This window comes from Rhinoraja longicauda, chromosome 6 (genome assembly GCF_053455715.1).
Source record: "Rhinoraja longicauda isolate Sanriku21f chromosome 6, sRhiLon1.1, whole genome shotgun sequence".
Lineage (NCBI taxonomy): Eukaryota > Metazoa > Chordata > Chondrichthyes > Rajiformes > Arhynchobatidae > Rhinoraja > Rhinoraja longicauda.
The window spans coordinates 43791946-43814930 of NC_135958.1; the positions used below are offsets into that span (position 1 = coordinate 43791946).

The 22985-nt window shown below is 43.7% G+C and overlaps 1 protein-coding gene across 10 annotated transcripts in view; it reads left to right on the top strand.

Annotated features, from left to right (window-relative positions):
- The window catches only part of cbfa2t3 (CBFA2/RUNX1 partner transcriptional co-repressor 3), a 116429-nt gene that overhangs the window by 45727 nt on the left and 47717 nt on the right, over window positions 1–22985 (top strand). Inside the window, exon 1 of one of the 10 annotated variants that reach the window (XM_078400902.1) lies at window positions 17680–17763. The exons of 8 other annotated variants lie outside the window; for them this stretch is intronic. The gene's annotated coding sequence lies outside the window, so the exon portion shown is untranslated. Of the gene's footprint in view, window positions 1–17679; window positions 17764–22985 lie in introns of those variants that run through there. One more of the 10 variants, XM_078400900.1, reaches the window with a different exon arrangement.

A 22985-nucleotide genomic window follows, 5' to 3' on the forward strand; every position in this document is an offset into this window, starting at 1 on the left:
ATGAGGCAAGAGGTTAATATTCTCTTCTCCCATAATGGGACCTTATAGAAACTGCACTGTAAGTCCAAATACACAATATCCACTGGAACAGTACAACACAAGAACAGACCCTTCAGTCTGTAATGTCTGTGCCAAAAAGATGCCAAGACAATTGCTTATCTACCGTCACAAAATACATACACCGATCAGCCAAAACATTATCACCTGATGAGACAAAACATTATGACCACCTGCCTAATATGCTGTTGGTCCTCCGTGTGCAGCCCCATATGCAGCAGGGTGCGAAGCACTGTGTATTGTGACACATTCCTCCCGTGACAACCAATAAAATTTTCTGAGACTTGTGCCACAGTAGACCTTCTGTCGGTTCGGTCCAGACAGGATAGCCGTTGCCCTCGCGCATTGATGAGCCTTGGGCTCCCAACACCCTGTTTGTTGTTTGTCCTTCCTCAGTAGGTACTCACCACTGCTGACCGGGAGCACCCCACAAGCCTTGCCGTTTCAGAGATGCTCTGACCCGGTCGTCTGGCCATAACAATTTGGTCCTTGTCAAAGTCGCTCAAGTCCTTACTCCTGCCCATTTCTCCTGTATCCAACACATCCACTTCAAGAACTGACTGTTCACTTGCTGCCTAATATCCCACCCCTTGACAGGTGCCATTGTAACAAGATAATCAATGTTATTCACTTCGCCTGTCAGTGGTCATAATGTTTTGGTGTCTGTTCCTCCTTTCCCTGCATATCCATATGCCTATCAAAAAGTCTCTTAAATGTTACTATTGCATCTGCGTCAACCACCACCACAGGCACTCACCACTCTGAGTAAAAAGCTCGTCCCGCACATCTCCTTTAAACTTTGCCTCTCTCACCATAAAGCTTTGCCCATTAGTATTTGATTTTTCAATCCTGGGATAAAGGTTCTGACTGTTTATCTATCCATACCTCATAATTTTTTATACTTCTATCAGGCTTCCCCGCAGCCTCCGGCATTCCAGAGCAAACAATCCAGGTATGACCAACCTCGCCCCATAGCTAATACTCCCTAATCCAGGTATCTTTCTGGTAAACCTCTCTGCACCCTTTGCAAAGCTTCCCCATCCCTCCTGTAATGGTGCAACCAGAACTGCACGCATTATCCAAATCTATATACTAAAACTCTTGTTTGTTTGTTTGTTTGTTTGTTCCTGAACTACAGCCAAAATGGTACACAATAGTTCGACAATTTTAGGCCCACCTTACTTACCGTCGACCCTTTGGTGCTAATGGAAGAAGTTTCATTGAAATCTTTATATTTTTAAAGATATTCACATCTTAAAGTTTAAACCTATCTTCTAGGAAGGGTGGAGGGAGGAGGATAAGGGGGGTTGAGGGGGATGGGTGGGGGGAGAGGAAGGGGAGGGGGAGGGGGGAGAGGGTAGGGGAAGGGGGAGGAGAGGGTGCTGCACCAATGCAGCAGAGGTTTGGGCCCAACGGGTCCACTTGGTCTAGTATCATCTATTCTGCTAGTTGCATCTTCAAAATATTCTGTTAGATTTGTTTGTGTGATCCTGTCACGCTTCTCCAAATGCACTGCCATTATATGTTGCATTTTCACCCTTACTAATGTTAAGCTAACCAGTCTTTGGTTCCTTGTTTTATCTCTACCTCCTTTCTTCAATAGTAAGGTCATATCAGCTACCCTCCAGTATGTGAAGTGTTCCAGGGTCTAAGGAATGCTGAAAAGTGACCAGCTACTATTTCTAGACCATTTCCTTAAGTACTCTTAAATGCAGACTTGTGGACCCTGAGATTTATCGATATTCTAATCTCCAATTTCTATAACACCTTCTCCCGACTAATATTGATTTAATTTGGCTTCTCCCTCTTGCGGGACCCGATATTTCTGGTGATTTCTGGGAGGTTAATTGTGTGCTCCTTTGTGAAGCCAGGACCAAAATGCAAAATCCAATAACTGTGGGAAGGAACTCCAGATGCTGGTTTAAACCGAAGATGGACACAAAAAGCTGGAGTAACTCAGCGGGTAGACAACATCTCTGGAGAAAACGAATAGGTGATATTTCAGGTCTGAAATAGGGTCTCGACCCGAAATGTCACCTATTCCTTTTTCCAGAGATGCTGTCTATGCAATAACTGTAGTTGGGCCTTTCCCTTTTGCATTGCTCAGGTAACTAAACTCCAATTACTGGTGCTTTAGCTTAACACTTGTGTTGTGTCAATACTTTGCTCATTGTTAATCAATGGTGGTCTGCACACACAACTGCTGTTAGGCATTCATTAAAAGCACAACCCTTCCATCGCCTACAGATGAGAGAGTGTTCCCATTTTTCAGCATTTGAAATAAAGTGCCTTTTTGAAGATTCGGCTTTTATTTTTGCTTTGAAATGTATTAAATTGAACATAACTGTACGTGAAGATCAGGTGCACCAGACTGCTGGGGTGCAGGCCTATGGTCATGTGTTGGTCGGGAGGGTTCGCTGTTGAGTGTTCCTGGATGAGAGATTTACTTTTCTTTCATAGCATCTTTAAATAGGTGCTTTTATGAGGTCCAGTAGATTATTGTGCAATGAATCATAAGTCTGAGAAATCATCATTCACTATTTCCACCACCCGCTCAAAACACATTTGCTCTTAAAACCTATTTTCTATGTTTCCATGTAAAATCCTTGAAATGCAAGCTGATGTTGCAGCATGGAGAATAGATCATCCAATTCTATACCGACTTAACCAACTTAAGAATTGAGAAGCAAATGGCGGGAGGATTGAAGACGACGTTAAAGTGGCTGAATTCAATGGAGGCAGCGTTTCTGTAAATACCCTTAATGATGGGGAGGTCAGTACTCTTGATCAACTGGGAAATATCTACCACATTCTGTAGCCTCGTTCGTTCCTGAGCATGTCAATTTCTGAATCATTCTCATTAATCTTTTCTGCAGGTGTTCTAAAGCTTTCACACTTTTCCTGAATATGATAGTATGATGTGCAGTATTGGACATATTACTGAAGTTCAGACCAGTACTTTATAAAGGTCAATCATGATTTTGTTCTTGTCCTCCATGCCTCTATTTGTAAAACCCAGAATCCCATGTGTTTGAACTAAACTGCTTAAAAACCTACCTGACTTAAAATATTTCAACCATTTATGTCCATATAATCCCCAGATCTTTTTCTGTAGCCTTCTTAAAATCAAAACCTCTTGTTTTTGATGTCTCCTGCTGATTTCTGAATATATGTGCTGTATTTGGAGTTCCCAAAGGCTGTTGATAAGGTTCCGTAGAGGAGGTTGGTTTATGTGGTTGGAATTGGGATTATTGTTTTGGGATTATTGAGAATTAGTTATTGGACAGAAGGTGAAGAGTGGGAAACAATGGATCCTTCTCAGGCAGTGACCAAGGGGTATTGTAGGGATTGATGCTTGGGCTCCAGCTATACACAATCTACATCAATGACTGAGCTGGGGGTGCAAATATCACATTACTAAGTTTGCTGATCTGGGTGAAGAAAATTGAGGAGAATGTGAAGAGGTTTCAAGAGGAAATGGACAAGCTGATTGAGTAACTGGCACTATGGCAGATAGTATACGGTAGAAAAATGTGAAGCCATCCACTTTATTGCATGGAACAAAAAAGCAGAGTTTTGATAAGTGATAAGAGATTGTGTGTGCTTGTACATAAATCAATGGTCAACATGCAGATGGAGCAAACACTCAGAAGAGAAAATTGTATTTTCGTATTTAGAACCACAAGTATGAAATCTTATTGCAATTGTATAAGGCCTTGGTGAGATTATGTACTGTATTGGTCTCCTTCTCCAAGATAGGGCACAGCGATAGAATTGCTGTCTTACAGCGCTTGCAGCGCCAGAAACCTGGGTTGGATCCCGACTACGGGTGCTATCTGTACGGAGTTTGTACGTTTTTCCCATGACTGTGTGGGTTTTTTTCGAGATCTTCGGTTTTCACCCACACTCAAAAGACGTACATGTTTGTAGGTTAATTGGCTTGGTGTAAGTGTAAATTGTCTCTAGTGTGTGTGGGATAGTGTTAATGTGCGTGGATCGCTGGTTGGTGCGGACGGTGGGCCAAAGGGCCTGTTTCCGCGCTGTATCTCAACTAAACTAAACATAGGATGGACTTTGCATCAAGGAAGTTCAGAAGAAGATTCACGAGACCGTTCCAGAGGTCGTGGGATTACTGCATGAGGTGAGAATGACAAAATTGAAACAATATTCGTTGGAGTTTAAAAGAATGTGAAGTACTTACAATGTTCTCAAAGGGGTTGACAGACTAGTTACAGGAAGAATGTTTCCCCTGTTTGAAGAATCTAGGACAAGGGGTGTGGCTTGAAAATAAGGGATAGGCTGTTTAGGATTGAGGTGAAGAGTAATTTCTTCATGCAGAGGATGGTCAACATTTGGAGTTCTCTACCCCAGAGGGCTGTTGAGATTCAGTTGTTTTTATTCAAAACAGATCAATAGATTTCTGAACATTAAAGGAATCAAGTTATATTACGGTAATGCTGGACATTGACACTAAGGTAGGTGATCAGCGACCACGATGTTTCTACCACAAATCAATTGTACCTCCTTGTCTTGTGGCCTCCGCCTCCGAGCCTTTTTCCATGGGAAGGAGTCCTCACCCCCCAGTGATGACCCCTTCTCCCGTCTCCAGCGGACACCCTCCTCTTGGACTGCCCCGGTTGGCCAACTACCCTCACCAGAACTTTTCATCTCCAACTGCTGGCGTGACATTAACTGCCTCAAATTCTCCACTCCCCTGACTAACTCTAACCTATCCCCTCCTGAACGTGCAGACCTCCACTCACTTTGCAACAACCCTGACTTAGTCATCAAACCCGCTGACAAGGGAGGTGCTGTGGTAGTCTGGCGTGCTGACCTCTACCGGACCGAGGCCAAACGACAACTCTCAGACACCTCTTCCTACTTATCCTTGGACCATGACCCCACCGACAAACACCAGACCTTTATCATCAGCACCATCATGGACCTCACCATTTCCAGCGATCTACCCTCTAATGCCTCCAAAGTTATAGTTCCCCAGCCCCGCACGGCCCGATTCTACCTCCTACCTAAAATCCATAAACAGAACTGTCCCGGCAGACCCATTATCTCTGCCTGCTCATGTCCCACCGAACTTATTTCCACCTACCTCGACTCTATCCTATCCCCCCTGGTCAAATCCCTCCCCACCTACGTCCAAGGCACCACACATGCTCTCCATCTCCTCGATAACTTCCGGTTTCCAGGCCCCCACTCCCTCATCTTTACCATGGATAACCAGTCACTCTACACTTCCATCCCCCACAAGGATGGTCTCGAAGCCCTCCGTTTCTTCCTCGACCGTAGAACCAGCCAATCCCATCTACTAACACCTTCCTCCGCCTAGCAGAGCTGGTTCTTACCCTTAACAACTTCTCCTTTAACTCCTCCCACTTCCTCCAAACCAGAGGCGTAGCTATGGGCACTCGCACCCGAACTGTACCTCCGCTACATCAACTATTGCACTGGTGCTACCTCTTGTACCCATGCAGAACTCACTGACTTCATACATTTCACCACCAATTTCCATCCTGCCCTTAAATATACTTGGACTATCTCCGACATCTCCCTCCCGTTTCAGGACCTCACCATCTCCATCACAGGAGACAGACTAGTGACTGACACCTACTATAAACCCACTGACTCGCACAGCTATCTGGACTACACTTCTTCCCACCCTGTCTCCTGCAAAAAGTCTATCCCCTACTCCCAACTCCTCCGTCTACGCCGCATCTGCGCCCGGGATGAGATGTTTCACACTAGGGCATCAGAGATGTCTTCATTCTTCAGGAAACGGGGCTTCCCCTCTTCCATTATAGATGAGGCTCTCACTAGGGTCTCTTCTACATCCCGCAGCTCCGCTCTTGCTCCCCCTCCCCCATTCGTAACAAGGACAGAATCCCCCTCGTTCTCGCCTTCCGCCCCACCAGCCAGCGTATCCAACAAATCATCTGCCAACATTTCCGTCACCTACAACGGGACCCCACCACTGGCCACATCTTCCCATCCACTCCCCTTTCTGCGTTCCGCAGAGACCGTTCCCTTCGTAACTCCCTGGTCCACTCGTCCCTACCCAAACCACCCCATCCCCGGGAACTTTCCCCTGCAACCGCAGGAGATGCAACACCTGTCCCTTTACCTCTCCCCTCAACTCCATCCAAGGACCCAAACAGTCTTTCCAGGTGAGACAGAGATTCACCTGCACCTCCTCCAACCTCATCTATTGCATCCGCTGCTCTAGATGTCAACTTCTTTACAACGGTGAAACCAAACGCAGGCTCGGCAATCGTTTCGCTCAACACCTTCGCTCAGTCCGCCTTAACCAACCTGATCTCCCGGTGGCTGAGCACTTCAACTCCCCCTCCCACTCCCAGTCTGACCTTTCTGTCATGGGCCTCCTCCAGTGCCATAGTGAGGCCCACCGGAAATTGGAGGAAAAGCACCTCATGTTTCGCTTGGGCAGCTTGCAGCCCAGCGGTATGAACATTAACTTCTCCAACTTTAGATAGTTCCTCGGTCCCTCTTTTCCCCTCCCCCTTCCCAGTTCTCCCTCTATCTTCCTGTCTCCACCTATATCCTTCCTTTGTCCCGCCCCCCTGACATCACTCTGAAGAAGGGTCTCGACCCGAAACGTCACCTATTCTTTCTCTCCTGAGATGCTGCTGAGTTACTCCAGCATTTTGTGAATAAACACAATTAACGGAGGTGGTTTCATTTATCCTATTTCAATGTCAGAACCCATTATGATTCTCCATCTTCCTTATACAATCTAAAAGTTTTAAAACCAGATCTTGATGTTATTCAAATTTTTCTTCCTGCGTTATCTCTATCTTGGTCAGATATTACCATGTTAAAAAAAATGTAGATTGCAGGGCAAATACCTACCTCTGACATTCATTATGCTACATTTTAGATTATTAATGCACATCAGGACATATGTGAATCAAGGAAATTTCTGAATTGAGTGCAAAGATATCTCAAAATTGGAAGAAGCAACGGAGGAAATATCCAACTCTTGGTTATCGGACTATTTTGATCAAACTTTGGGGAAGCTGAACATCAATCAGTGTTGTAATCCCCATTCCATATGATCAGACTTCATTCAGCTTCCCTGGGCATTGTATCAGCTCAGTCCTGACCATAACTATGGCCCCCTTTTTTGACCTTGACCTGCATTTTAGCACTTGGAGCCTTTTCTTCGCTAAGAATTTGGTTCTGTGAATTTCACTGTCCCTCTGAATTGGGAATCCAAGCTCACTGCAATACTCTACTATGGGAATGTAGCATAAAAATGAAGCACAATACGATTAGCAAAGCATTTCCTGCCTTGCAGATGTCCCAAGTGCGGACACAGCTGCACTCTCTGATAAAAGCAGAAGCCACTGCTTTCTGTCACTTCTGTGTCTCATGGTGTGGCTTTTTATCAACTTTCAACATACCAGGGGATTTCAGGAGGTGAAAATGAGAAATGGTAACTAGTTGCTAGGCAATGTCAGCTTAATCATAATTTGATAGTTTAATTTCACAACTGAACTTTTGCGATACATGGGCATCATCATCACCAGCTTCTCTTACTGATCGCTTCAGAACATGGAACAGGAACAGGCCCTTTGGCATATCTGTGCTGAACATGATACCAGGATAAACTAATCTCAGCTGCATGTGATCGTTGTCCATCCATTCCCTATAAGTATTGCAGGGATTGATGCATGGCCACTGTTATTTGTCATACATATTAACAATTTGGAAGAGAATGTAGGTGGCCAGATCAGTAAGTTCACAGATGTCACCAAAGGTGGGACAGTGAAAAATGTCTGAGGCTACAATAGGATCTGGATCAACTGGGAAAGCGAGCCAAGGGATGGCAGATTGAATTTAACTCGGACAAGTGCAAAGTGATGCAGCATTCTAAGATTGAGACGTAACACTGAAGAAGGGCCCTGACCTGAAACGTCACCTATACATGTTCTGCATAGATGCTGCCTAATGCACTAAATTACTCCAGCACTGCGTTTTTGTACAACATTTAGCCACTGAGCTCTGGGGAATGTTGTAGTACAGAGAGACCTAAGGGTACAGGTACACAGTTCCCCGAAAGTGGCGACACAGGTACCCCATGACAGTAGGGGGAGGAGTTGTACAGTTTGATAGCCACAGGGAAGAAGGCTCTCCTGTGGCGTTCTGTGCTGCATCTTGGTGGAACTAGTCTGTTGCTGAAGGTACTCCTCAGGTTGACCAGTGTGTCATGTGAGCTGTATTGTCCAAGATTCTCCGCAGTTTGAGGAGCATCCTCCCCTCCAAGACCACCTCCCATGAGTCCAACTCCACCCCCAGGACGGAGCCAGCCTTCCTGATGAGTTTGTTGATCCGATTGGTGTCCGCGACCTTCACATGGTAAACTGCACATCCACACCATTGATAGAGACGGGTGTTCCTCTCCTCCTAAAGTCCAGTTTGTACGTTCTCCCCGTGACCTGCATGGGTTTTCTCCGAGATCTACGGTTTACTCCCACATTCCAAAGACGTGCAGGTTTGTGGGTTAATTGGCTTGGTAAATGTAAAAAATCACCCTAGTGATGTAGGATAGTGTTAATATGCGAGGGTTGCTTGCCGGTGTGGACCCAGTGGGCTGTCGGGCCTGTTTCCGCGCAGTATCTCTAAACTTGCCCTGTCTCAGTCTCACCATGTCTTTCTGCACCTGTTTCACCTCCTCTCTGTCGCCATTCCTGAAAGCCCCCACTTCTTCTGGTTGAGGAAATGGTGTACAGTCTCCTCAGGGACAACGTTATCCACACAGAACTTTATATAGCTGGTAACACAGTCCATGCAGATGCAAAAGTTTGAAAGCATGTACAACCAAATTCAAGGACAGATTTTTCTCTGCTGCTATCTGATCCTTGAACAGACTTTGCAGATGTTAGATGGATGTTAGATATTAGATAGATCCTTATCTATTCCCGATCTTCCAGTCTACCTCATTGTGGCCCTGGCACTTTTTTTTAATCTGCTGTGTACTGTAGCTCATTTAGTTTAGAGATACAGCACGAACAAAGGCCCTTCGGCCCACTGAGTCTGCACCGACCAGCGATCCCCGCACGTTAACACTATCCTACACTAGGGCCAATTTTTACATTAATACTAAGGCAATTAACCTACAAACCTGTACGTCTTTGGAGTGTGGGAGGAAACCAATGTTCTCGGGGAAAATCCAAGCAGGTCACGGGTAGAACGTACAAACACTGTAAAGACAGCACCCATCGCCAGGATTGAACCCGGGTCTCTGGCGCTGTAAGCACTGTAAGGCAGCAACTCTACTGCTGTGCCACCATGCCAGCCCGTGTAACACTATATTTTGCATTATGTTTACTTTCTCTTTTGCACTCATGTGATATGATCTGGCTGGATAGCACACAAATCAGTTTTACAAGTATTTTGGTATAGGTGACAATACTAAATGAATATAATCATATTGTATGCAATTCCAGTTGCTATATTACAGGACTCATAAAAGAACTCAACAATATTCAGGGTGGGCTTAAAAGATGTATGAAACAGTTAAAAAAACAGGGGGAAAAACTGCAGATACTGGTTTAAATCAAAGGTAGACACAAAAGTAACTCAGCGGGTCATGCAGCATCTCTGGAGAGAAGGAATGGGTGACGTTTCAGGTCGAGACCCTTCTTCAGACTGATGTCGGGAGGGGGCGGGACAAAAATAGAATGTAGTCGGAGACAGGAAGACTAGTGGGAGAACTGGAAAGGGAGGGGATAGAGAGGGAAAGCAGGGACTATCTGAAGTTAGAGAAGTCAATGTTCATACTGCTAGGGTGTAAACTACCCAAGCAAAATATGAGGTGCTGTTCCTCCAATTTGCGCTGGGCCTCACTCTGACAATGGAGGCCCAGGACAGAAAACTCAGATTGGGAATGGGAGGGGGATTTGAAGTGCAGAGCCACCGGGAGATCACGTAGGTTAAGACGAACTGAGCAGAGGTGTTCAGCGAAACGATCACCAAGCCTCTGCCCCCTCCCCTGACATCTCGACCCAAAAAGTCCCCATTCCTTCTCCAGAGATGCTGCCTGACCCGCTGAGTTACTCCAGCATTTTGCGTCTACCTTATGAAACAGTATACTTTGGACCGCCTCTTGCACTACCATGGAATTCTGTTTTTGCACTAATGTTTTGACTGGAAAGTAATTTTTTTTGCTGTCTTGTACAATTTATGTTTTGTATATTTTCTGAATCCATGTGCCTGTGATGCTTCTGCAAACAAGATTTTCGTTGTTCCTGTACCTCACCGTACCTGTGCATATGACAACAAACTCAACGAAGTCTAAGGAAGGATATGATTAAGTCAGAGAAGTTACAGAAATGATTCACGTGGAGGTTGCCAGGAATGGAGGGCTTGAGTTGTAAGGACTGATTGGATAGGCTAGGAATGTTTTTCCCAAAGCGAAGAAGGCTGAGGGGTAACCTCAAAACTTTATAAAATAGTAAGGAGCATAGACAAGATGAATTATCATGTAGTTTCTGACAAGATAGGGAGTCCAAGTAACTATCCACAACTTATCTCAAATATCCTCATTGACAGCAAAACCAGTTCAAAAATTCAAGTCAAGAAATGAAATTCATGAATCACCCATGTAGGTATTACCATTTCTGATTCCAGTCCCCTGCCAAAAAAACAAACAATATCCTTGGCCATCTTAAGGATGGAAATGGAGCAATCTTGATGGAAATAACATATATATAATCAAATTCATGCTTGATATTTGTGTACCATTTTGACATATGTCTTTGTTTGATAGGGTTAGTTTATAGTGTTAGTGTGTGTGATCATTGTTTTGAGAAGTAAGTTGATAATTTGTGTGTGTGGATTGCTGAATGCAGGGCAATTTAAATCATCAACATAATAATGTATTAATCTGGGGTTAGATTACTATACACTATCTCTTCCCATATTGAACAGCTAGGCTTTTATACTGATGGAATTCTCTTTCTTAATTTGACTATCTTATTGGAAGGGATTTTGATTGAGACTGATGCTTGTACTAACCAGTAGATGAGGAAATACACACCAGTGTTATATATGTTGATGTAACTTTAAATCACCAAAATAGTCTGTCATTATTACTTCTCCCAAGCATTGCAGGTGTTTGGAGATAAAAGCTTCACTTACAGCCTTTGGTAGTGAGATTGCAGATGTCCACAGAATAGTTGTGTCTACACTCGCAGCTGCAAACACAAACTCCTATTAATAGCTCATACTTCCTGCTCATGCCAGCCACATGACACGGGGGAGGACTGTCTGACATCAGGCCTTCCCCACAGGGATCGCATGAGCAGTTTTGAGCCTTGTCCCATCAGATATGAATTGAGATGGGTGAGTACATAATCACTTAATGTTTACATTTTTACAATTTGCTCAAACCCAGATCACCAAATAGATCTTTTCATCCTTGCTGTCGGGCTATTGAGGAATATGGCGTGGTCAGTCATCTGGCACTTGATGCTTTCCTTTGTCACCATGTGGAGAGAGAGCTTTTTACTGCCTTACCAACCATGCTGACTAACCCGCATGTTTCCAAATAGATTCCTCACCACTGATGTTAGTCTCAGTGGTCTGTAAATCTTTGACGCCTTTGTGACTCTTCTTAAATAAAGGTGCAATATAAGCCACCTTCCACTTCTCTGGTACCTCACCTGCAGCTAAAGAAGGTAGAGAAGTCTTCAGTCCAGATGAAAGGTCTTGTCTGTCCATTATTCCCGCTTCAGATGATACCTGACCTGCTGAATTTCTCCAGCAGCCCTCATTTTCTTTTGTTCTAGATTCTAGCATCTGCAGTGCCCTCCATAATGTTTGGGACAAAGACCCATCATTTATTTATTTGCCGCTGTACTCCACAGTTTGAGATTTGTAATAGAAAAAATCACATGTGGTTAAAGTGCACATTGTCAGATTTTATTAAAGAGCATTTTTATACATTTTGGTTTCACCATGTAGAAATTACAGCTGTGTTTGTACATAGTCTCCCCATTTCAGGGCACCATAATGTTTGGGAAACATGGCTTCACGGGTGTTTGTAATTGCTCAGGTGTGTTTAATTGCCTCCTTAATGCAGGTATAAGAGAGCTCTCAGCACCTAGTCTTTCCTCCAATCTTTCCATCACCTTTGGAAACTTTTATTGCTGTCTATCAACATGAGGACCAAAGTTGTGCCAATGAAAGTCAAAGAAGCCATTATGAGACTGAGAAACAAGAATAAAACTATTGGAGACATCAGCCAAATCTTAGGCTTACCAAAATCAACTGTTTGGAACATCATTAAGAAGAAAGAGAGCACTGGTGAGTTTACTAATCGCAAAGGGACTGGCAAGCCAAGGAAGACCTCCACTGCTGATGACAGAAGAATTCTCTCTATAATAAAGAAAAATGCCCCCAAACTTGTCCGACAGATCAGAAACACTCCTCAGGAGACCGGTGTGGATTTGTCAATGACCACTTTCTGCAGAAGACTTCATGAACAGAAATACAGAAGCAACACTGCAAGATTGAAACCACTGGTTAGCCGCAAAAATAGGATGGCCAGCTTACAGTTTGCCAAGAAGTACTTAAAAGAACAACCACAGTTCTGGAAAAAGGTCTTGTGGACAGATGAGACAAAGATGAACTTATATCAGAGTGATGGCAAGAGCAAAGTATGGAGGAGAGAAGGAATGGCCCAAGATCCAAAGCATCTGTGAAACAGAGTGGTGGGGGTGTTATGGCCTGGGCATGTATGGCTGCTGAAGGTACTGGCTCACTTATCTTCATTGATGATACCGCTGCTGATGGTAGCAGCACAATGAATTCTGAAGTGTACAGACACATCCTATCTGCTCAAGTTCAAACAAATATCTTAAAACTCATTGGCTGGCAGTTCATTCTACAGCAAGTCAATGATCCCAAACATACTGCTAAAGCAACAAAGGAGTTTTTCAAAGCTAAAAAATTGTCAATTCTTGAGTGGCCAAGTCAATCACCTGACCTGAACCCAATTGAGCATGCCTTTTATATGCTGCAAGAGAAAACTGAAGGGGACTAGCCCCCAAAACAAGCATAAGCTAAAGATGGCCGCAATACAGGCCTGGCAGAGCATCACCAGAGAAGACACCCAGCAACTGGTGATGTCCATGAATCGCAGACATCAAGCAGTCATTGCATGCAAAGGATATGCAACAAAATACTAAACACGACTACTTTCATTTACATGACATTGCTGTGTCCCAAACATTATGGTGCCCTGAAATGGGGGAACTATGTATAAACACAGCTGTAATTTCTACATGGTGAAACCAAAATGTATAAAAATGGCCTTTATTCAAATCTGACAATGTGCACTCTAACCACATGTGATTTTTTTAAATTACAAATCTCAAATTGTGGAATACAGAGGCAAATAAATAAATGATAGGTCTTTGTCCTAAACATTATGGAGGGCACTATTTGGTCTATTGTGCATACAAAAATCTCTGCCGATGTCCCAGCATTTTTCCCCCTTTCTTCCCATAATATCCTAGAATACTCTTGGTCGTACTCTGGGAATTTATCCACCTTTATGCACCTTAAGACCGCCAACACCTCTTCTTTTTCAAGAGTAATATGTTTGCTGTTCGCTTTGCTGTTGTTATTCACTTGCCTGAGCAGTCAAATACTGCCATTAAGTAAAGGGCGGTTACCCTGGAATTTAGCTCTTTGATGCAAGTTTCGGTTAAGGCTGTAATTGTCTTGGCGCTGGACAATGGCACTGGACAATGACAATGTTATTGAAACCCAGATCAACTGGGTCTTGGTGAGCTGATTCTGGTGCATAACGCCGCTTGGCGGTGCTGTTGATTTCAGTCACTGTATGATTGAGTAGAATTGGTTGGTAATCAGCTGGATTGGATTTGTCCAATCCAGGATGGGACCTGCCCATGTTACTTTTCACATTACTGGGTAGATATCATTATTGTGTGGGAACGGCTGGGCGAGAGATGTGGCTAGTTCTGCCACAGATGTCTTTGGTTGGTCACCTGGCCTTTGCTGAATTCTGTCTTTGAACCATTGCTTCATGTCCATAGAAGGAATCACATTGGTCTGAAGAGCAACTTTTGTGATCATACAATTTGTGATTGTAGAGAAAACTGAGGTTGAACAAACAGCCATTTCTGGCTGAAGATTGTCATAAATACTCAGCTTCATCTTTGGCATGTGCTAGTATCTGCTGTTGAAAGTGGGAATGTTCATATTCCCTTAAAGTTTGGACATTACGACTGTGCTTCAGCACTGGACAACAAATTGGGCTTTTTTTAAAGACCATGCTGTTCTTTAAAAAAGCCCAGACTGAGATTTCAAAAGCCACTCTGTCTGCACAAAAAGACCTCAAGACTTAAAAAAAAAGGCTTTAAAAGCTGACCAGAGAGTCATCAGGAAATGCAGCACAGGCCCCTACGCTACTGAGGAGTTGTGTTTCTGGAAGATTTTCTGTCGCACAAACTCTATTTCCCATTGATTCCCATATTATAAGCAGAGATGCATTCCGACAGGGTTTTTTCTTCTCAACGGTAATGAGTACTGCAGCTGCTGGTTCATGGTGAGGGTCAGTTTCCAAAGCAGATCTCGTAACTGGCCAACTGCTGCGTTTGGATACACAAGTGACTGCAGATACTCATCACCTCTCAGCATGCAATTTGAATGGAGAAACATGTTTTCAAATATAGATAAATTAGTTTAATGATATAACTCTCAACAAATAACAGTGGTCGTTCAGTCGTCAAACATCTAAAGGATAAATAATGTGGACAACTCTTTAAAATAAAACTGCTGGACAACAGAATGAATCTGCCGCAGTAGAACTCCCACCACATTATTTGTGCATTCATCAGGTTAAAAAATAAACAAAATTAGTTGTTTTGTTTCCGTTTTATATTTATTTATTTAATTCGCCCCCCCGCACACATAAATTCCTCGAGTAAATTTTATTCTTTATTTTGAATAATAATCCATGATTTGTGAATTCTGTAAAGATGAATTTCCATAACGTGAATAGTCATAACTCACGGCTTGCCTGTAACTACATTTTCAAAACAGTAAACATGTTAACTATGGTTAGATTTATTCACAAAATGCTGGAGTAACTCAGCAGGTCAGGCAGCATCTCGGAAGAGAAGGAATGGGCAACGTTTCGGGTCGAGAACCTTCTTAACTATGGTTAGAATGGAATTAAGTGATTAAAACGACGATTCTTCTGGTATTTACCCCACAGTACTGTAATATTGAGAGCCATGCTTTACTGTAAATGTCGACCCTTAAATGCAAGTGCAATTTTAACCCGTGGAAAGAAACCTGGAATGCTCAGAAGCATAAAAATGCACTATTGCAATACCTCGAATTGATAAACAGAGAGCTTGTGATTTAAAAAGAAACAAGCTAGTGATGATTCTTTAATGTGAGGTGGGGCTGTGATAGAAAATCAAAGACTGTAATTTGTGAGGATTTTGAATAAAGCCTTATTGGAATGTTTCAATCAATTTAGAAGTGGGGGAACATGTGTATAAACTTCATAATCAGAATCAAAGAATCACAAAGCATGGAAACAGGTTATCTAGCCATGCCAACCAGAGGGAACCCATCCATATTAACTCCATCTCACAGCACTAGATCCATAATCCTCTATTTTTAACTATTTCAAATGTTCATTTAACCCAGCTGCAATCACTCTCTCAGGCAGTACATTCCAGGTACTTAACATTCTTAGACAAAAAGCTCCCTCTTATACCCCACTGTATCTCTCCCCTTTTATCCTAAACCTGTCATCTGGATTTATCTACTTCCAATATGGGAAAAATTTCATGCAGCTATCTATGCCCTCATAATTTTACATACCTTCATCATGAAGAATGACTAGCTTCATTCTTTCCTCATAACTAAACTGCTAGACAACATCCAGACAACGTCCTGGTGAATCTCCTCTGCGCTTTCTCCTGCCCTATCACATCCTTCCTATACGTCGGTGATCAGAACTGCACATGGTATTGCAGCTGAGATCTGACCAATGTTTTATAAAATTGGTGCATAATATTCTTCGATATTCAATGCTGTGACTAATGTTGACCAGTATCCTGTAGGCCTTCCCAATAACTTTATCAACATGAATTTCCACATTCAACGTGAACTTTTGACATGGACTTGCACTTTCTGTGCCCCTTTGTTGCTTAATACTTCTGAAGTCCCTACTATTTATTGTGGACTAGACCAGGTGGACCCGTTGGGCCCAAACCTCTCCTGCATAGGTGCAGCACCCTCTCCTCCCCTCCTCCCCTCTTTTCTCCTCCCCTTCCCTCCTCCCCCTCTCCCCTCCATCCCCCTCCCCCTCCCTGCACACCCTCCCTCTTCCCCTTCCCCTCCCCCCCCATTCCATCCCCCTCAACCCCCTTATTCTCCCTCCTCCCCCCTCCTTCCCCTTCCTCCACCCCTCCCTCCCTAGGAGATAGATTTACTTTAAAATGTGAATAACTTAAAAAATATATAACACCGATTTCAATGAAACCTCTTCCATTAGCACCAAAGGGACAACGGTGAGTAAGGTGGGCCTAAAATTGTTGCCGTGTTGGCTGTAGTTCAGGAACAAACAAACAAGCAAACGAGAGTTTCAGTATATAGATGTCCTTCCTTCATTAGTGTTCCCAAAGTGCATCGCCCTCGCATTTGTCTGCATCATACTCCTTCTGCCATTTTGCAGCCCATTTCACCAACACGTTGATATCTCTCAGTAGCCAAGACTATTTTCCACACCTTCAACAACTTTGCCAATCTTTGTGTCATTCACAAACCTATTGATTGTGCCACGCACACCTACCTATCTGCATTCATCAGTGCTAAAGGGATCAAGTTTTTGAATCTTTGCGCATGAAAATAAATTTTTAGCATTTTTAGAAAAAAATAACATGGCATCTACATTCAAGACATGAGGTTAGGTGAGAATATGTTGACAGCTGATGGCTTCTGAGAAGAATCTATAGCATCAATTTTAAATGGTTGTAATCGGAGCAGATTTACATTGCAGGTGAAATTGGATTTCATTGGAAATGGTTGTCAACAAAAATCTTGGTATTTACATTTGAACAACATGTTCAGGTCACAGCTGTAACAGAGATACTAACACTTAAGAGCTGTGCAAATGCAGCTGGCTCTCGTAAACTGTGATTATCAGACAAAGAAAAGTTTTATTTAGAGGAATTGAAACTACTAAAATGCCATTTGGTTATTTCAGCTGGAAATTAGCACTGTGGTATATTTAAAGTGTTCAGCATCCAGTTTGTTTCATGTCCAGGTACATATGCGATTGCAGGGCTTGCTAGAAAAGGTATCTTGTTGCAAGACAGTCAATGAAATAAACAAACATGAAGTATTATTATTTACACTAAATAGAAAAGAAAGCTCAATAAAGTACATTTAATGTTTTTTTTGTATTATCTCTTATATTGTCTGTGTTTTTGCATTATCCATGTAGACATTCCCTCCCCCCCCCCCCCCCCCCAATTACTCTGAATAATAAAGTGGACTGTAGCTGAATGGTCAACAAAACTTACTTTCTCTCTGCAGATATTTGTAGCTAGCCTATCCCCTAAGGTGGAGACAGAGAGATCCAGAAAAGGAAGGAAAGAAGTTGACATTGACCATGTGAAGGTGAGGGCACAGTGGAAATTGGTAGCAAAAGGAATGCAATTGTTAAGTTTGCATGAATTCAGAAGGTACCACCAATGCAGTCGTTTGTGTAATAGAGTAAGACTTGTAGATGTGGGCCCGGGTAGTACAGAACCAAAGACTGTTCCACATATCCCACGCAAAGATAGGCACAGCTTGGGCAAGTGCTAATGCCACACATTTGACTTGAAGTGGTTGAGTGGAGTTGAAGAAGTTGTTGAATGTGAGAACAGGTACAGCCATATGTTGGTGAACAGGCGTCTGTTCAAAAAGCAGAGATCCTGATGTGTTATGTATGTATAAGTAGATTATATGGTTCATGGTAAAGATACATCTGTTACAACCAGGGAATTAAAAACAGAGGGCATTGTAAGTGTCCCAAATATATAGAGAAAGTATAAAGGTGGAAAGAAATGTCTGGGGCAGGAACAGGCTGAAACAATGAACACTTGTGGATTTTGGCAGGAGATAGCAGTGGGCTGTGCATACCATAAAACAGGAAACTGTGGAGGGAAGATCTGAGGAAATGAGGTCCCTGCATGCCTGGGTGCCCATGCATACGCAAACTACTAACATTTATCACGCCTACTGATTCTCACAGGTATTGCGACTACTCTTTGTCCCATCCTGCCTCTATAAAGGACTATTCATTTCTAGTTTTCTATCTCTGTAGTATTTACTCTGATGATGAGACTTTCTGCATAGGTGCCTTGGAAACATCTTTTTTTTCTGAACTGCAGCTCCCCCGCTACCATTGTTTACAAAGCTCCTGACCGCATCTCATCCATTTCCAGTGGGACAGACGATAGAAACATAGAAACATAGAAAATAGGTGCAGGAGTAGTCCATTCGGCCCTTCGAGCCTGCACCGCCATTCAATATGATCATGGCTGATCATCCAGCTCAGTAACCTGTACCTGCCTTCTCTCCATAACCCCTGATCCCTTTAGCCACAAGGGCCACATCTAACTCCTTCTTAAATATAGCCAATGAACTGGCCTCAACTACCTTCTGTGGCAGAAAATTCCCGCAGGCATTGCCACTTTCATTTCACTGCACATCGAGTATGTGTATGTGACAAATAAATTTGACTTGACTTGACTTGACTTGAGACTCACCACTCTCTGTGTGAAGAAATGTTTTCTCATCTCGGTCCTAAAAGACATCCCCCTTATCCTTAAGCTGTGACCCCTGGTTCTGGACTTCCCTAACATCGGGAACAATCTTCCCGCATCTAGCCTCTCCAACCCCTTAAGAATTTTATATGTTTCAATAAGATCCCCCCTCAGTCTTCTAAATTCCAGCGAGTATAAGCCTAGTCTATCCAGTCTTTCTTCATATGAAAGTCCTGCCATCCCAGGGATCAATCTGGTGAACCTTCACTGTACTCCCTCTAAGGCTAGAATGTCCTTCCTCAGATTAGGAGACCAAAACTGTACACAATACTCCAGGTGCGGTCTCACCAAGGCCCTGTACAACTGCAGCAGAACCTCCCCGCTCCTACACTCAAATCCCCTTGCTATGAATGCTAACATACCATTTGTTTTCTTCACTGCCTGCTGCACCTGCACGCTTGCTTTCAATGACTGGTGCACCATGACACCCAGGTCACGTTGCATCTCCCCTTCTCCTAATTGGCCACCATTCAGGTAATACTCTGCTTTCCTGTTCTTGCTGCCAAAGTGGACAACCTCACATCTATCCACATTATATTGCATCTACCATGCATTTGCCCACTCTCCCAATCTATCAAAGTCACTCTGCAGCCTCCTAGCATCCTCCTCGCAGCTAACACTGCCACCCAGCTTCGTGTCATCCGCAAACTTAGAGATATTGCATTCAATTCCCTGGTCCAAATCATTAATATATATTGTAAATAACTGGGGTCCCAGCACTGAGCCTTGCGGTACCCCACTAGTCACTGCCTGCCATTCCGAAAAGGACCCGTTTATTCCTACTCTTTGCTTCCTGTCCGCCAACCAATTCTCTATCCACCTCAACACTGAACCCCCAATACCGTGTGCTTTAGGTTTGTACCCCAATCTCCTATGTGGGACCTTGTCGAAGGCCTTCTGAAAGTCCCCTGGTTTCCCCTGGTCTTCACCTTTCTCCCCATTGGTCTCTGCATTCAACAGATCAATCTCTCAATTCCAAAGAGATGCCACCAACGGAAATATCTTCTTCTCCCCTCCCCTTTCTGAATTTCGCAAGAACATTTCCCTTTGTGACACCTTGGTCTGTTCTTCCGCTAGCACAAACTACTCCCTTTCTTGCAGCACAGGTGACTCAACATTGTCCTTCCACCTCTTCCCTTCCCATCATCCAGGTGAAGCAGCTATTTTCTATACTTCCAATCTAGCGCTCTGCTTTTGGAGTTCATATTGTCGTCTCCTCTATACCGAAGAAACAAAATGCAGACTAGGCGATTGTGTTGGGATACACCTGCTTTCAGATCACAGGGACAAACTTGAGCCTATTATTGCCTGCTACTCATGAGTGGAGAATGAGTACACTTGGTCTCTATTTTCTAGAATGTAGAAGATTCAGAGATGATCTCATTGAAACTTATAAAGTGATTACAAATACAAATTGCTTTTATAGTCATTCAAAAATAAATTTGAATGAAATGCCGTTGCCATGCAGTCATGACAGGAAAGAGCACAAGACACACAATTACATAAGTTTAACATAGACAACCATTACAGTGACTCCTTCAGGCACCCACTCACTGTGATGGAAGGCAAAGAAAAGTCTTATCTCCTCCTTTGTTTTTCTCCCGTGGTCAGACAGTCAGACTACTGCTTCGAGGTGATCGAGGCTCCCGATTTTTGAAGCCCCCGCAGGGCAATGGAAGGTCCCGCGGCCGGGCCACGCAGGGCGACGGAAGGTCCCGCGACCGATTGATGTTTCCCCTAACAATGAGAAGTCTAAACCTTAGGACATAGAAACATAAATAGGTGCAGGAGGAGGCCATTCGGCCCTTCGAGCCAGCACCGCCATTCATTGTGATCATGGCTGATCATACACAATCAGTAATTTGTGCCTTCCTTCTCCCCATATCCCTTGATTCCACTAGCCCCCAGAGCTCTGTCTAACTCTCTCTTAAATTCATCCAGTGATTTGGCCTTCACTGCCCTCTGTGGCAGAGAATCCCACAAATTCACAACTCTCTGGGTGAAAAAGTTCCTTCTCACCTCAGTTTAAAATGGCCTCCCCTTTATTCTTAGACTGTGGCCCCTGGTTCTGGACTCCCCCAACATTGGGAACATTGTTCATGCATCTAGCTTGTCCAGTCCTTTTATAATTTTATATGTCTGTTTTAAGATCCCCTCTCATCCAGTGAATACAAGCCTAGTCTTTTCAATCTTTCCTCATATGACAGTCCCGCCATCCCAGGGATCAATCTCGTGAACCTACGCGCTGCACTGCCTCAATTACAAGGATGTCCTTCCTCAAATTAGGAGACCAAAACTGTACACAATGCTCCAGATGTGGTCACACCAGGGCCCTATACAACTGCAGAAGAACCTCTTTATTCCTATACTCAAATCCTCTAGTTGTGAAGGCCAACATGCCACTAGCTTTCTTGACTGCCTGCTGTACCTGCACGCCAACTTTCAGTGACTGGTGTACAAGGACACCCAGGTCTCGTTGCACTTCTCCTTTACCTAACCTGATGCCACGTTATAGGACCTTAGAAGAGAGGGGAGACTATTTCAGACTGTTGGAGGAATTTGTGTGTTTTACCTGAGTTCTGTCTGTACCACATAGTACCCTGCTCTGGAAGGTTAGATCGCATAGGATCCAAGGAGAGATAGCTGAATGGATAGAAAATTGGCTTCATGGAAGGAAGCAGAGGGTGATGGTGGAAGGTTGCTTCTCGAACTGGAGGCCTGTGACAAGCGGTGTGCCTCAGGGTTCAATATTGGATTAATTACTCTAGAAATGATGGAAAGTTGCTTCTTGGTCTGGAGGCATGTGACTTTGGTGTCCTCAGGGTTCGGTGTTGGGCCTGTTACTGTTTGTTGTCAATATCAATGATTTGGATGAGAACATACATGGCAAGATTACCAAATTTGCAGATGATACCAAAGTGGGTGGTTTTGCAGATAGTGAAGATGGCTGTGAAAAATTACAGCAGGATCTTAATCGATTGACCAGTTGGGCTGCGGAATGGTTAATGATATTTAATACAGAGAAATGTAAGGTGTTACAATTGGGGACGTCTATGTAGTGAAAGGTAGAGCTCTGGGGAGTGTTGTAGAGCAGAGGGATCTAGGAGTGCAGGTGCATGGTTCCTTGAAGGTGGTCGCAGGTAGATAGGGTGGTCAAAAGGCTTTGGCGCATTGGCCCTCATTAGTCAGTTTTGAGTACAGAAGTTGGGAGGTCATGTTGCAGTTGTATAAACGGTGAGGCCGCATTTAGAGTATTGTGTTCGGTTCTGGCTCCATGTTATAGGAAGGATGTTGTCAAGCTGGAAAGGGTACAGAGACGATTTACGAGGATGTTGCCAGGACTAGGGGGTCTGAGCTATAGGGAGAGTTTGAGTAGGCTGGAACTCTATTCCTTGGAGCGCGGGAGGATGAGGGATGATCTTATAGAGGCGTTTAAAATCATGAGAGAATTAGATTGGGTAGATGCACACTCTTCCCAGAGTAGGTGAATTGAAAACAAGAAGACATAGGTTTAGTTGAAGGGGAAAAGATTTAATAGGAATCCGAGGGGTAACTTTTTCACACAAATGGTGGTGGGGGTATGGAACAAGCTGCCAGAGAAGGTAGTTGAGGCAGGGATAATCTCAACAAGCTGCCAGAGGAGGTAGTTGAAGCAGGGATAATTCCAACGTTTAGAAACAGTTATCAGGTACATGGAAGTGATAGGTTTGGAGGAGTATGGGCGAGATGCAGGCAGGTGAGACTAGTGTAGCTGGGACATGTAGGCTGGTGTGGGCATGTTGGGCCGAAGGGCCTTTTTCCACACTATATCACTCTATGACTCTATGACTTTTCAAATGTTTAATCTGTTGCATAATGTGATAGTATAAAACATGCCCAAAGCCTTGGTAAAAGAGATGTGTAGGAAGGAACTGCTGATGCTGATTTACACCGAAGATAATCACAAATGCTGGAGTAATTCAACAGGTCAGGCAGCATCTCTGGAGAAAAGGAATATGTGACATTTCGGATCGAGACCCTTCTTCAGAC